Source organism: Lepisosteus oculatus, chromosome 10, assembly GCF_040954835.1.
Source record: "Lepisosteus oculatus isolate fLepOcu1 chromosome 10, fLepOcu1.hap2, whole genome shotgun sequence".
Taxonomy (NCBI): domain Eukaryota; kingdom Metazoa; phylum Chordata; class Actinopteri; order Semionotiformes; family Lepisosteidae; genus Lepisosteus; species Lepisosteus oculatus.
Window position 1 is genome coordinate 43,904,496 of NC_090705.1, and position 9,665 is coordinate 43,914,160.

At 43.5% G+C, this 9,665-nt stretch overlaps 2 long non-coding RNA genes across 2 annotated transcripts; one reads left to right on the top strand and one right to left on the bottom strand.

Annotated features, from left to right (window-relative positions):
• The first annotated feature begins 2,546 nt into the window (after positions 1-2,546).
• Positions 2,547-5,805, top strand: LOC138241605 (uncharacterized). Its single transcript, XR_011190856.1, has 4 exons — positions 2,547-2,644; positions 2,938-3,005; positions 4,136-4,237; positions 5,123-5,805. It is a non-coding gene; the product is annotated as an uncharacterized lncRNA (long non-coding RNA).
• A 514-nt stretch (positions 5,806-6,319) lies between these two features.
• LOC138241607 (uncharacterized) lies at positions 6,320-9,665 on the bottom strand. Its single transcript, XR_011190857.1, has 2 exons — positions 9,558-9,665; positions 6,320-6,849 (listed from the first exon to the last, which is right to left on the bottom strand). It is a non-coding gene; the product is annotated as an uncharacterized lncRNA (long non-coding RNA).

Sequence of the window (9,665 nt, forward strand, 5' to 3'; positions counted from 1 at the left end):
AGAAAGAAAAGGTGTAAATAACAGACATATCATATGCAGAATACAGTAATGTGCTGTTCAGCACAGTGACCTAGAGTGAAGATGGAAATCAGTCATTCTAGTGCTCTCAATGGTTTTCCATTACAAACGGACCAGGGCTTCCTGAGACACAGGCAGTTGGAGTTATATAGAGTTAGAGGTTGTTTTCACGGCACCAGCCGACTAAAGCAGAGACCTCCTTCCACTCCAGAATTTTTTTTTTATTTGGGTGGGATCATCTGGAGTCTTGATTCCTTTCACGGAGTCAGCAGTAGATACACAGCTGTTAGCATAGGAGGAGTACAGAAGAGGTGACAGCAGTGCTGGGGACCCTCTGGCACAACCAGAGGTGTGAAATTGAAATTGTTTGGAAGGAATGGGAAGCTAAAGGCAGAGTCACAATCTCTGATTCATGTAATCAAAACAGTACGTTCTTTCCTCGGGCAGCTTCGTTAGAACATTTTAAATAGATGTAAAAGTGTATTTACAGGCTATATCAGCCCTTATCTTTATTTACCTGGTTTAATCTTTTTTTCAGAAGTGTAAATATATTATACTATGTACCCCTGATGGAATTATTGATGTGCTATAAATATACTCTTGTTTGTATTGTATCTATTTTTATTGCTACAATAAAAAGTTAAAAAGAACTGCACTTTCGAGAAATGTCCACTGGGCGGCGACAGAGATACACGAGTCTATGGCGGCGAGTCCAATAGCGCCTCCGTACAGATCCTCGTTGTGCAGAGATTGAAAATCAATACAGATGATAACTGTGACGTTTGTGACAGCAACTCTGAAAGATAACGTAAAGAAGGAAACTAATATTGACATTACTTTTAAAGAAGTTAAATAATACTACATTTTAAAGCTATTGAAAGTAATATGAAAATATCGTTTGTATTTAAAAAAATATGATACTTCCACGATATAATAATTAACGAAATGCTGTGAGAGGAGACCCATGTTTAAACACTTTAAAACGGATGTAAATGCGTCTGTACAGACAATTTGAAACATGTACGGACCTCATCTGCTTTTGTTTACTATTAAACAAGATTACTTGTTTAATCTTTTTCCATAACATGTACATGTTTTATCCTATGTACCCCTGACTATACTCTGTGTTATATGTATTCTTGTTTTTATGGCATGTATTGTTGTTATAATTAAAAATAAAAAGACGCGACTCGATTACGTCAAAAGGAAGTCGCCACAGGGCTTGTGGGAAATGTAGTCTCTATAGTGCTCTGGACTGCGCTCAACACGTGTTCCGCAGATTTGATTGAGCATCAGAATTAATTATACAATGTCAGTGTATTTACCGTGTCGCGGATTTCTATGTCTGTCTTACAAGACGGACTCGGCAGGAGCTGTTTCTTGCTCTCCGGAGTGAAGCTGCTCTGGGAAGAGACGAGCAAATCTTTAGACTCTTTGTAAATGAGACATCATGACAGCTGTGCCGACCTGCTCTTTATTGACCTGTTGAACCTGTTTGTGTAAAGAGCAGGAGTCTCGTGTACCCCTGATTGTGTTATATGTACTCTAGTGTGTTTGCAGCGCTCGTCCTGCCTGGTTTATCAACTCGACACAGAAACAAAACCCACTGCCGTCGTGTCTGTGGGTTTCTGAGCTCTCTTGTCTTGTTTGTCTCCTGTGTTTATTTTACTTTGTTAAATAAAACGTGTTTGCCGGGGCAACGGAGCTGCAGTAGTTGTTGCCGGAGCGGGTCTGACCTCCAGCAGGTCAACAGGCGGCTTTTTTAGTCTAATCTGCGAGAAAAACAGAAACTTAAGAAACCTGAGTCTAAAAAGCGCTGGCTGGAGTATTTTGTGGAAGAAACGGTGACTCGCAGGCTGTGGGACAGGACTATCAGGGACACATCAGCGCTGGACACCAGCCTCACACCGCTGGGCTCACTGCACCATGAGCGAGTCCGTCGGCGCCTCCTCCTGCTGGGGTGTGTTACTGCAGGAGTGAGGAGTCTCCGGTCTCCGGTCGCGTCATGATCTGCAAGTGGAGGTGAGAGACGGCGGCGCAGTGGGTGGCAGCGCTGGGAGCCTGGATTTAGTTCCTGGGGTGCTGTCTGTGTGGAGTTTGCATGCTCTGCCTGTGTTCTCATGGGTCCTGTTCATGGGGTGCTGTCTGTGTGGAGTTTGCATGCTCTGCCTGTGTTCTCATGGGTCCTGTTCATGGGGTGTTGTCTGTGTGGAGTCTGCATGCTCTGCCCCTGTTCTCATGGGTCTGGTTTCCTGGGGTGCTGTCTGTGTGGATACCTGGTGAAGAGACCCAGTGAGTGTTTGTGTGGCCAGCTGCGTCAACTTCAATAAAACTGGCCTTTTGGTTTGTTTGAGTGCTGACTTGCTATGGTGTATTTTTTCTCTCTGTGAACAACACGTCCTACGGCCAACACTACCCACACAGGAGGTGTGTGCGTGACAGCTCCTCAGCTGCAGCAGGAGTCCAAGTGTGCACAGATTTCTTGTTGGGTTTTGTTGTTTGAAGTTTCTGTTTGTATGTAGGAAGCAATTGTGCCATCGCGTGGTCCGAGTTATAGCACGCGACCAGAGCTCCCGAAGAGCGCCTGCCTCCTGCCCGATTCGACGGCTAAAATCATCACAGAACGGTGAGGAGCCTCTGACACAGCCCCCAGTACTGGGTGTGCAGAAAGAATCCTATTGTACAGTTTTGGTGTGAAATGGCCTCCAGTTCTTGTAACATGATGGGTTTCTCTGGACTGCAGTCCCAGTGCACTCCGCTTTGGATTTGCAGTGGTGTTTTCTACAATGGAAAACCCTTTGTTTGTACAGAATGGAAATGGCAGTCTGCATGTTTTAATAATCTAATGTGATCATGTACTACAGCTTAAACACTGAGCCAGGTGACGTTTGATTCTAAAAGATTTCTCTATCATTTCAGCGGCGCCTTGTCTGCGGCAGCCCGGCAGCTCCTCCTCCCTTCCAGCTGAGACTCTTCCCTCTCCAGAGGTGGGTTAGTGCTCTCAGGTCATCTTCTCTCACACAGCTGTGGGGCAGAAACGCTACTTCCACTGGGCAGAGAGCAGACGGGCAGTGGGAAGGGCAGCCCTGTGTTTGGGGATCAGGGCTGTCCCTGCTGAGGGATGCTTTCAGAGCCAAAGCAACTGGCTGGGTTATGAACTTTATGGTGTGATCCAAATAAGACATACAAAGACAGAGAATGAGAAAGAAATAGTATTGCATGTATCTGATCAAAACAGTCTCTTTCAGACAAAACAAATATTGAACAAAAACTTAGTTGCAACACACTGCACTACACTTTCTTCTAGGCTGACATTACCGATAGTTTGTGCTGTCTTCCTTTCAGTCTGCAGGGTGTGCATCGTTTTCCTCAGCTTCCTACACGAGGAATCAGTTTCTCCTGCCCTGGTTTCACTCCTTTATATCTCACAATCTTCTGCAGCTCCTGGAGGCTGACGACATGTTTGCTGTTTCTGAAAAATTGCTGACTGGCTCATCAGCACAATTGCTGATTCAAAATCCTTTACTCACATGTTGCCTTAGCCTCTGTATCACAGAGATGTGTGCTTTTCTGGGTTGGGTAGATCGATAGTGTGCTTTTGCTCAGTTGCTCTGCTCAATGCGTGCTCTTTTAACTCCGGCTGGGTACGAGCACCTCACTCTCCACACGGCTTTCCAAGGCTCTGTCATCGTGTGTGAGGATGTTGTGTAGCTCGTGAAACAGTTCCCCCATTTGAGCCCTGGATTTACTGGGTACTTGAATACCTGAATCTTGCCGTCAGTCCTGATCACCTTGTTTTTGTTCTGCAAGGACAAGGCACTTCCCCGGCACTGAACACAAACTGATACTGGCGGGTTGATTGTGTTGTGGAAAAATCGGGCTGTGGTGTGAGTTTGTGTCTGTGTGCCCTGTGGGGGTGAGGTGTCCCCTGCAGCGCGAACAAACATGCAGACTCCACACAGACAGCACCCCTGGAATCAAACCCAGGGCCCCGGTGCTATGAGGCAGCGATGCTAACCACTGTGCCGCAGTGTTGCCCCCTTTGAAAATGTCTGACTTCCGTTTAATTTGAGGTCACAAGCTTATAAATGGTCTCACAACGTTTGTCTCATCTCAGGTTTCTCTGACCAGTCCCAAGGACCTGTAGTCACTGACGTTTTCTGCAGTCTGACGGTTCATTTCAGTAGGCTGGAGGGATGGCGCAATTATCCTCAAATCAGTGAGTATTGTTTTGCTCTTGTAACATGAAACATCAAAGAGAAGTCAACAGACTATTCCGTGAAACTGTTCAGACTGGCCCGTGGTGATTTTCTGGGTCCTTTAGTAAGCTGACCGGGACTGTGTCATCGACACACTTTGTGAGAAGTCAGTCTATGTGTTTGCTCTTGTGATCATTCGTGAACGAATGTAAGAGAGGGAGAAGATTCGGCCCTGGAGTGATCCAGTTTTCTATTTAACAACCTCAAACTGCAGGAGAGAAATGCTTCATTTCTAAGATGGAAATATAATCAGAAAGTATAACTAGCCATTTGTGTATATCATGTCAAAAAATGTTTTAAATATAAAAATAATTTAGGAGAGACATTTGCTTAATAAGGCAGTAGAATAAATGTTGTGATGCTGGTGTGATGGTGCTCTCCAACAAACTGATACAAATGGACAGAGAGACAAAGTGAGAAAGAAAATGTATACATAACAGACATATATGCAGAAAACAATACAGAGCTGTAAAGTACAGTACCCTAGAGTGAAGATGGAAATCATTCATTCTGGCGCAGAAGAAGTGAATCTGCTCTCAATGGTTTTCCTGTACAAATGGAACACGTTGTGAATTCTACATAATTCACAGGAAACAAAATAAACAACTCATTCACTCCCCTGCTGTCCGTGACCCAGAGCTCAGTAATCATTTCACTACTGAAGATCATGCAGTTTTTAATGCTTTTCATTTTAACATCCTACTTGTTAATATTTCCTCTTAGATGAGAATATTCTCTTCGGCGTGTCTTTACAACTCTTCTCTTATTGCTCCTCTTGTCAGTAATCCGGTGTGAAAGCTCTCTCTGTCGGAATCAATGTCTTACCTCTCCGTCTTGTGTTTCAGGTCTCCTCTGGCTGCTGACCCTGCCGTCAGGACAGAACACATCCCGCACTGACCACACTGCTGGGTTTACTGTATGTGACAATAAAGAGCTTGAGCAACACATCTAATGTGATCTCTGCACGTTTCCCGAGGAGCAGAGATGATAAGGTCTGTGTCTGTTCCCGAGTCTTTGCGAGAGGCCTGTTTAGTCTGTCACTGAGATGATTTTAGATGCCTGTGAGTCGTGCCCACTGAAAAATGAAATAGTGCAGCACAATGAGACTTCAAGCAAAGATCTCATTAGCCCCTTCTGTGAATTGGTGTCTCGCAAGAGATCTTCCATCTCTTTGAAAGTTTCACAGCTTTGACCTCTAGATTAGAAATGACACCAATTGCACATGGGTCCAGCAACGTTCTATATAGTGCACATCACCATCGGGATGAAAAACAAAAATCCCCAGTGGGAGTCCACTCTTTCCCTGCTACGCAAATTGCTTTTCGTTAGGTGAGGTCGCAAGTTCTTATTGGAGAATGTTGTACAGTTTCTTAATGCAATAGGGCGAGTAAGACTGAAGTTCCCCCCGTGTTGGCCGATCAGTGGAACGAAACTGAAAAAAGCTCCTTGAAACTGTGATTCATACACTTATACACTGGCTCAGCATGGTGCTCACCTGCTGTCCTTGGGTGTCTGCTGAAATTTGATTTTTTTTCAGGAGCACTGTGACCCAGAGCTCAATAATCATTTCAGCTACTGAAGATCATTCAGTTTTTAATGCTTTTCATTTTAGCATCCTACTTGTTAGTATTTCCTCTTAGGTGAGAATACTCTGGTACTTTTCTGGGTCTTAGTTGAGTGAGCTTTATTAGAATAATTGAACAATACTTTCACCTCCACATAACACTCATAGATTTTTCAAGGGTTAAATATGGGAGCCACGTTTCTTACATGTTTCCTTTTGTAAGTTGATTCACAAAGCTTTCACCGCCTCCACTCCAGTGAATCACTTTGTTTAGCAAGTGATCAGGTGGAACAGTTTATTTTCTTCCTGCAAATAATGCCTTTTCCTTTTTCATCCCATTCAAGTCTCCGTCCTAGTTAGAGTCATTGTGATGTAGAACGGCAGTGGTCCAGTTGAAAGGTTCAAGGTTTCACTGTGTTTTAGAGTGCAGATAAAGAAGATAATAGGAGAGGAAACTGGAAAAGCCGTGACTCTGTCATTCCATTCAATTCAATTTATTTTCATATAGTGCCTTTCACAACAAGGTTGCCCCAAGGCGCTGAACAATGCAGGTAAATATACATTTTGTGAATACAGAACTGAAGACAATGGAGGAAAGGAACCAAAGACTCCTCAGTAAGGAGAATAAAATCCTCTAGGGGTCCAAGGTCAACTGGCTGCCCAACTCCTTTGGGCATGCTAACATTATATCATTAAAAAAAAAGAAAGAAATGAATGCGGGTATTAATCCATCCATCCATCACGTCGTCTGTATGTCAGTACCCCATGCAGGTCTCTGCAGACCAGCAGAATCCTCCTAAACGACAGTTGTATCCATGATGCCCCTCTTGGATCCATGGCACTGATGCAGCATTCAACTCACATGGTGCCCAGCCCAGGACAGACAGGCCTCTGAAACTATGCTGTGTACAGTATTTCTCCTCTGCAGCATCCCTGCGAGGCAGGACAGGTGCCTGACCTCTGAGAGCCTTGTAAGTAAGTAGAAGGAGTTTGAAGTCCGCCCTGTACCTGAGAGGAAGCCAATGAAGAGAGAGAAGTATGGGGGTTATGTGGTCATTCTTTCTGCTCCAAGTAACAATTCTAGCTGCTGCATTCTGTAAGTATTCAAACTCTTTGCTGTGACAAATCTAACGTACTTTAGGCAGACAAAACAACCTTAAAAAGCCACATGATTTTTAAGTAGTCTGTCTGTGTGTAGTAACAGTGGTTCACATTATTTCAGAACGTATACTCCCGTCTCTGTAACTTTCCTCAGTCAGCTAGTGAACATTCTGTATTTACACCACGAATGCACTACTTTGTCTCACGCGCGGTCACACTGGCCGTCCACAGGCACGGGCAGGAGCAGGGAACACGAGGCCGCTCTGTAGTGCCCCTGTGGCTCTCCAGCAGAGGGGAGCACTTTGCTCAACAGCCCTGAGCCGAAGGACCCAGTGATAAAGCTGAAAATCTGGCAAGTCCCCCAGTCTCCCTGGGGCGCTGAAGAGGATTTCATCTGATGCTGAGGTTCCTGTAACTCAACACAAAATTGAACACGGCGAGTTATGAGTTTGTGAAGAAGTGACAGCGGAACAATGTCAAACAGGAAGTTAACCTACAGGAAAGAATGAATTGAATCTCTGATATTCAAGCACGCAGTGTGACGTCTACTGTCTATTCAAATCTACTCTGCAAGTCTTACAATTCTTTTTCATACACCGTCTCCTGGTTATTGTTTTGTGAGTGCTTGAACTGTTTCTCAGTAGAAATAAGACCGATAACTCACTGCTTCAGGATGCACACTATCCTCGATGAAACCTGTGGTGTAAGCAAGCGAAAAGAGACAGATCCTTCTAAAACACAGAGGCCATCGGGAGGGCAGAAACACTATGCAACAGGTAGGAGCCGTGGAGCCGTGATTCCCCCGAGCCAGAGCCCTCTTCCTCCCTCGACAGCGAACTGAGCTCCAGCGACTGGAGCAGCTACCTGCCGTCGTGGGACCTCCTGCAGATTGGGAACGGGTAAGGCAATTCGACACGAGCCCACTCCTCTTCCCACTGCTTACACCCCTATAACAAATAGTTTCAGGGTATTCAAGTACAGGATAAAGAGATTACAGGTGTTCCCAATTGGCTGAGGATACAACTCTCTCTCTGAGAAAGCACACAGAGGTGGACAAAGCAATTAAATGCGTTTACAAGTCATTTCCTCTGTATCTGGTCTTTCTTTACATATCAGAAAAGTGAACTGGTGGCTGTTGAAAAGTGTCTGCTCCGTACGTTATATACATGTAAAAGATGTGATTAAATATCTTGGTATTAAGATTTTCAAAAAGGTGATTTTGTGATTTGATGTTCTCTACCTTAGTAAAATAAAAAAAAAACTTTATTCATGGTTGTTATTTGTCAAACACGGGCAGAAGGAGGCCTAAATGCTACAGGGTTTAGAGCATCTAATACCGATACCGACAGAGTACTATTTACAAAATTAAGCAAAGTAGGTGGTGTATGTTTCCCTAATTTAATCATTCAGGAACTAGCGGGTATAGACTTTTTACTTGAATGTCATTTGGATGCTGGAAACCCCCCTGAAACTTGCCAGCTTCCATGAAGAAGTTCTCATCACGTGGTCTCTTATAGATAAACATACCTCCCATAGATACATCATCTAGAATACAGAGAAAAAATAAACCTGTGCTTTGAAAACTGGGTTTAAAATAGTATAAGCGGGGTCAACAAATTAACTGGTGTGGATGATGAAATGTAGAATCAAGCAGATTTTATGAATAGATATAATGTTTGTGATACGTCTGATAACAATCCGTCGTAACCAGAGCTACTCCTAGAGAGGTATTGATGCTTTTAAGAAACTAACAGTAGCCCATCAGAAACTATGGAAGAATTTACAGCCTTTATTAGACTACAAGGAAAACAATTGAGTTATACTTGTACTAATAAATACTTCAGATCCCTCTCGCAATCTCACAATATCTTGTCAAACTATTTTGGAGCACCTCTTTGGGGAAAGTGAGTGGAATCAAACATGACTATTGTCAAACAGATTTTGTATGAATAATATGGTTAAGGCGTCAATACAAATTTGTACATTGAATCGACCCGATAAAGATACACAGTGTGCATAGATTTAAAAGTAATATAGATGATAATTGTCTTTCTCAAAGCAGCCCAGAAACCTTACGTTTGTTTTTGTTTTGTTCTGTTGTTAAAACACTCTGAACAGATCGGCAAAATGGTGTAAAGAAGGCTTCTAATTCTGACATTTCCTGTAGACAAATTGATGTTATTTTACTGCTCAATACTGCTGAACCGAATCTAAAATATAATGTATCATTGGCTTAATCATTATACTTGCTCGTTATTAGATGTAGAAATAGCCTAAAGATGAGAAATAATCGAAAATTGAATAATTAGACCGTATGTCGTAGTAGCAGATTGTACTTCTCGCCTAATTGATGTGGTCGAGCAACACCACAATCGCCATACAATCCGTCCGTTCTCATGCTCTGACTTTCAGGTTGGGCAGTGGACTGGATTCCAGGGCAAACTCGTTCTTGTTTGATTATCCGTGTGAAATCTCGCCCAATATAACGGGTAAGCTCATGCACTGAAATGATGCGCTTCCAAATTGAAGCGACACGCATTTGAATAATTCAAAATACACACGAGGGAACGTCTCCAAACCATGTCTAAGTATCACAACATGAAAGCTGTGCGTACCTTATCTTTATTTGCCTGTATAATGTACTCCGGTGATCTGTAACGTAGTCTTGCGTGCATCGTAAAGGATCCGGACTTCCGGCTACGGAAAACCCGGAGTGGATCGGC